The following is a 6521-nucleotide window of genomic DNA, read 5'->3' on the forward strand; positions in this document are numbered from 1 at the left end:
ATACTTATACAGGAATAGTTTAACATTCAAGGACGAATGTTCTTAAGGGAGGAAGGATGTTACACCTCGTACTTTTACGTCGTGTACGTCATGAGTAGACTAATGTAAACCTAGAGAGGTTAAGATTCCTTTACAAGGTTAGAGATGGTTTAAAACAAGTGTTAGGGAAGTTACGCAAGGATTGGAGATTAAATGAATCGGAGAAAATAAGTTTTGTCGAAGCTCGGAATGTTGATCAAATTATACGGACCGTATGGAATTTTTGTGATACTCATGTATGCAGATGAAAAGCTCAGTGCTTAAAAGGACGCAGTCCCAAAATGATTTAAGACTTTAAAGTGCTCAGTTAATTCTTAAGAAATCACCTCCCACGACGACGATGACAGACAAGGAAATATGATCGGACATGTCGATACCTATTTAACATTGTCACGACCCAACCCCGTGGGCCATGACTAGTGCCCGAACTGGACACCCGTATACGAACCTACTAAATATAATCAAACTGGATCTATGAACAATATGGAAACTTGCAAAGGAACTCCAACGGTTCATAACGTCATCATATCTGTATATTCAGATAAACTGTCTCCTGAGGAGTCACAACCGATCAAATCATATAATGATACGCAAGCCGACAAGGCTGCCACTACACATCAACATCATGTCATATGCAAGCCGACAAGGCTGCCACTACAGACGGACATCATATCATAGAACATCGGATAGACACAGCTGAACAGAACTTATACACAACCCACACACATGTCTACAGACCTCTAAGAGTACTAACAGTGAAATATGACGGGACAGGGCCCCGCCGTACCCCTGGTTAAACATATACATATATATCATAAGATCTGTACCAAAAGTCTAGACTCCGGAACAATGGAGCTTCCCAAGACAGCTGAGTAAAAGTCCTATGCTGAAGGGTCACCAAACCGACTATCTGTACCTGCGGGCATGAAACGCAGCCCCCCGAGGAAAGGGGGTCAGTACGGAATATGTACTGAGTATATAAAGCATGAAATATAGTAAAAAGGATCATAACTGAAATAAAGAGTACATAAACAAGTACAGTGTCCAGAATACCAAAACACTTGCCTTTTTGAAACATAAATCATGCATGTCAATATCATATATCATACCTGGCCCATTATGGGACTCGGTGAATAAAGTCATCATATGCCCTCCTGGCCGCCATAACATATCATCATATCATCATATATATATATACACCGTACCCGGCCCTCTAGTGAGGGACTCGGTGAACAATGCAGTGAAACTGTGCACGATAACATACCCGGCCCGGGACTCGGTGAAAGACATATTGAGGCATGCACGAGCAGAGTAGTGAGCAACCATATGCAATTTAAAACATTATCAAGACTCAAACAGAATAAGAAGAAGGGATTTACACCTGAGTATCAATAGCGACAATCATATCAAATATCCCTCGAACGTCATCATAAACAATATCAAAAGAGCCTTAGGAACCATAGACATATGTCAATATAGAATGAAACAGCTTATAGAAGTTAAGGACATTAGTTATCGTAGAGTTTCTAGGAATAGGAACTTATATATATATCGACTATTATCCAACGTATAGGAAACTGAAGAGGGATGCTCAATCACTTAAGAGTTCTAACATCAAGAAGTGAATAAGAATCATGAATCACATTCAAGACTTATGAATAGGATTACCCCAAAGCTCATATCATTCATCACTTAAATCTAAGACATGCCAAAAGAAAGAAGGGACAGCTTTACATACCTGTTAGCGACTATTCGTAAATCCGTTCACCTCGTCGCTCTTTTAGCCTATTTAATATAAGAGTAACGTTATCGTTAGTAACTATACTTTCAAGTTCGCGAATCCGTAGGCCGTCACTTATAGAACTCATTCTTTAACTTATACTTCTCATTTAGGGTTGTTCACTATTCAAGGACTTAACGGAAATCGGGCAGCATTTCCCCTATATATTCGCCTAACCCGAATTTCCAATTATTCTCCTGTCAACACAGAAATACCAACAACAACGATATACACATAAAATTCTCACAACTCAGCCCATAACAATTCTAAATCCATTTCAACCCACGATTTCACATAATAACAATTTCATGTATTTTCTTACTTCCGATTTCGTCCAATTCAATTTTAATAACTCCATTACAACACTATTAACACAATTACACCATAAAACAAGAAAATCTTACCTTAATTTTCTCGGAGGAATTTCTACTCTTAATTGCTCCAATTTCGCAATTTCTTCTTCCTCGATTCAATATCCAATGTTGCTATCACCTCCTTGAACTTGTAAATCACCTTGGAATTAAATCAAAGCAATTTATTTTTAAAACAGCCATGGCTGGCCGTGAACAGTAGCAGCCATGGCTGCTCCTCTTTTTTTTCTTAAGCAAAGTTTTTTTTTTGGAAATGAATTTTAGTTGTCAACTTTGTGACAATCCATGCCTTATATATGGACCCCCCCCCCCCCCCCCACTAAATGACTCACCAAATTAACTCTTGAATTGTTTAATTTTATTTATTATTGTTTTTCGGGTGGGGCCCACTTTCAATAATTAAATTAATTTATTTTAATTAATCAATAATCCTTACTTAATAATCTAATCATAATTAATTAGTACCTAATCTCCAATAATATTTTTACACTAAATAAAATTTATAAACAATTTATGTGCTACTTAAAATTGAAACATAAAAGTTTCTATTTCATGTCCGAAAATAATCCTGTCCTTAACTCGAGTCAATTTGCTTGCGAATATTTCAACGTATAAATATACGGGGTATAACAAACATGGTTCAGGATATATGAACAAAAATGAATATTTTGCTATGTGCAAATAGAAGGTAGTATTACAAATTAACAAAATGAAAAGGACCAGATCGGGTAGTTGTAGTGAACAATGCCATGTGCACTTTACAAAGAGTACAAGCATACATCTAGGTGTCATTGCAAATTTATCTATGTATATATATGATTGAGATGTAACTAAAATGGGGGTTCTGATGCTTAAAGGGGGCTGAGAGGTCACGTCTTCATTCTTACAAATTGGATATTAAGAGATAATTCAAGAAGGAGTGCTTGATATCTTTGCTGGAGACAAACGAAGTGGTGGTGTGTTCCTCTTTTATACAATTTTCATTATAACTTCTACAAAGAGCTATAAGTAAGACAGACTTGCAATATTATCTTGGGATGGAAACGCACAGATCTTTCCCATGTAGCAGCAACTACACATTCCGGTGGTTATGGTGATGCTGTAACTATAGATAACGACATAGTGGTTATGTCCACATCTAACATGGATTTCTTCCGGATTATAGGAAATCGGGGATTTCTTTGAAGTGAAGTAAGGTGGAACAAGAATATTTCTTGGTATATAAGGTAAGAATTCTCCTACTCTTGATATATTTATGTTCGTTCGGGTCATGGCTAAATTGTGGGATAAGAAATATGGAGTTAATAGCTAGAAACAATATTTTGATTGATTAGAATGATGGAAATAACGTTATAATCCCGATATGTTCATTGAGTTGCTATTATGATGATGGGATGTTTTAGAAGTGATTTAAGGAGGGATTTGATTTCATTTGGATATGTATTTGTTGATATTATTGTTGTTGGTATTGTGATTGATATTTTGGCTAAGTTGCAATCTCGAGGATTATTAAGTTTTTAAGGAAGATGCTACCCGAATATCGTTAGATTTCTAAGTAATTAATGATTTATTTGAAAGAGTATCCTAATTTGATTATTGGCATATTTGGTATTGTTTGTAGATTGGTGAAGCCCGAGACCTAAGTTATGGTTAACTTGAGAAGCGACAAGGTATGTTAAGGCTATCCCTTTTGTTTTTGGCATGAATTACATAAAACGAGCGAACGATGAACATACATGACTCCAATGAATTCTAGTCAGCGGTACTTGACATGACAGTTGTCTTTGATTCTCAAGTGTCGGTTCATTCTAATCATTCTATTAAGTCCCAGATGATGATATAGTTTGCATATGGTTGCTCATAATATTCTACTCGTGCATGCCATTAATATATCATTCACCGAGTCTCGGGCTGGGTAAGTATTCGTGCACAGTTTCATTGCATTATTCACCGAGTCCCTCACTAGAGGACCGGGTACGGTATATATATGATTATTATATTATATATGGATCGGGCCGTACGTACCTCGGTATTATTATATTATATATGGATCGGGTAGTACGTTTCTCGGCATTATTATATTATATGGATCGGGTTGTACGTTCCACAGCACTATCAGTATATTATAATCTATGCCTATCATACGTCATAGAGTCAGTTTTAGTCATATAGAGTTACGCATATATTCTCAGATGTTTGCCACAGATGCATTCAATTATTGATACTGGTTTTCATGATCCATCTGCACTTGATGTTCTTATGCCTTACATACTCGGTACATTGTTCGTACTGACGTCCCTTTGCCTGGGGGCGCTGTGTTGATGCCACACAGTCCCAGATTGTTTTGCAGGTAAAAGTATTCTGCTAGGATGGTTGGCTATGAGCTGGGATTGGTAAACTCCATTTTCTTCCTGGAGTAGTGCCGAGTCATTATGGTTATCATGTGTGCGTACGGGTATGTCGGGGCCCTGTCCCGATTCATATGATTCAAGTGTTTACTCTTAGAGGCTTTACAGACAGTGTCCTGTGATTAGTATGTTAAGATGATATGCGTTGAGTAAAGCGACCATGTAGGCCGATATGTCAGGTTGACTTAATTGGTTTTTGATTAATTGAGTATTGTTCGCAAATTTCTATGGTTTGACGGAAAGTACTTTATTATATTTCCGAATTTTTTTTATATGTCCAGTTTCATTATGTGAATGCCAGAGGGTTCGCTCAGCTTTACGTAAGAGTTGGGTGCCCATCATGCCCTATCGGAATTGGGGTGTGACAGCAAGCTTTGAGGATTGGATGATCGCTATATGTTCAAGACGGAGTCGTTTCGAATTCCAAGTCAACATCCCACTAGCCAAACAGGGCCCTTGCCTCATTAATGGCATTTTTGTAATAACTTAGTCTTCTTTAGTCTAGAAGTATAAATACTAGATTTAGACATTTCATTTATTAGATTTTGATAATGAATATTTGAATGATGATAGGATTATCATAGTTTGTTCAGCTAGGGTTTAGCTTAGTTTAGTAGATTTAACAGTGGATTCCATTGTTGGTCTTTGAACCGTTTATTTCCAATGATTTCATGAAGATTGTTCGTTTGTGGATTTCATCCGAATATCTTTCCTTAAATTCATATTGCTTTGGTTCTTTTGGGTTGTTGAATTCAAAGTAGAAGGATTTAGGTTTCATATACCTAGATTTTTCTATAGGATTCCCCCCATTCGGATCAAGTATTTATTGTAACACCTCGTAGTTACTATACGTTGAGATTCGTTCGGTGTTAGCTATTTAATTGCAGACATCGGAGTTATTATCGAGAAGATGCAAGATCATAGATGCTTCTTTTACAATTATAAGAGTCCGAGTTCGCGTAACAGGTTATAGAAGGATTGAAGAACAAGTGAACTAAGGAGATTAAGCTTCCGAGGCTTTGAAGGAAAGTTGGGCAAGGTTTGGTAGGGAAATATTGGACTAAATGGGAGAAAGAATATCCTTTAGTATATTAAGAGTTTTGAAGTGGAACAAGAGTCTAAAGTGAAGTTCGGGATATCTAGTTTCCAATGCAACAAAGCACTCCTCAATAGGACATCGGGGTGAGGAAATATGGACGTTACAAGTCGTGCTGGCAGACAAGAATATGGTCTGCGCAAACGCGCCAGGGAGTGGCGCGAACACGCAGAAGGCCAAGTGCCAAAACAGCATGAACGCGCCACTACGAGGCGCGAACACACTAAACAATTTTGAGGCCCAAATTCGGGATAACGGTTATATTATAAGAAGTGTAATAATAATATACATATGACATTTGGAGACCATATGGTGTAAATCAGGCAGTATGTTGCTTGAGGAAAGCCCTCGTTACTGTAAGCTAAGTGGGGACCACATGTTGGGGTTTTATAAAGGACATATGAAGAGATACATGAGTAGTATATGGAAAGTTGAGCAAGTCCTAAGAAGGACCCTCAAGCCAAATATGGGCATAGTCCCTCCGAAAGGATGATTTAAGGAAACATTTTCGGATGATCTGAGTTGGAGGGGCCAAAACGACATTATCAGTTTGGAATTTGGAAAAACACCAAGAATGAAAGTTGTAGATAATTGAAATAGATTTTCAACCATAGGTTGTGGGCCCTCACACGATATCGGTATCAAGAGTTATGACCTTTTTACTGAACGAAGGCACAGGCAAAAAAAATAAGTCAGCGTGAACGCACCCGAAGGGGGCGCGAACGCGCTGAATGAATATTAAGTCGGTCCAGGCAGAACCTGGACCTCTATTTAAAGGGGTTTACCCCTCATTTTCTTCACCAAACACCCCAAATACTCTCCAAAAT

The 6521-nt window shown here is 37.7% G+C and overlaps 1 long non-coding RNA gene across 1 annotated transcript; it reads left to right on the forward strand.

Annotated features, from left to right (window-relative positions):
- Positions 1-3232: 3232 nt before the first annotated feature.
- LOC132616158 (uncharacterized) lies at positions 3233-5054 on the forward strand. The gene is made up of 3 exons (XR_009573028.1): positions 3233-3416; positions 3812-3860; positions 4523-5054. It is a non-coding gene; the product is annotated as an uncharacterized LOC132616158 (long non-coding RNA).
- The last annotated feature ends 1467 nt before the right edge of the window (positions 5055-6521 follow it).

This window comes from Lycium barbarum, chromosome 10 (assembly GCF_019175385.1).
Source record: "Lycium barbarum isolate Lr01 chromosome 10, ASM1917538v2, whole genome shotgun sequence".
Classification (NCBI taxonomy): domain Eukaryota; kingdom Viridiplantae; phylum Streptophyta; class Magnoliopsida; order Solanales; family Solanaceae; genus Lycium; species Lycium barbarum.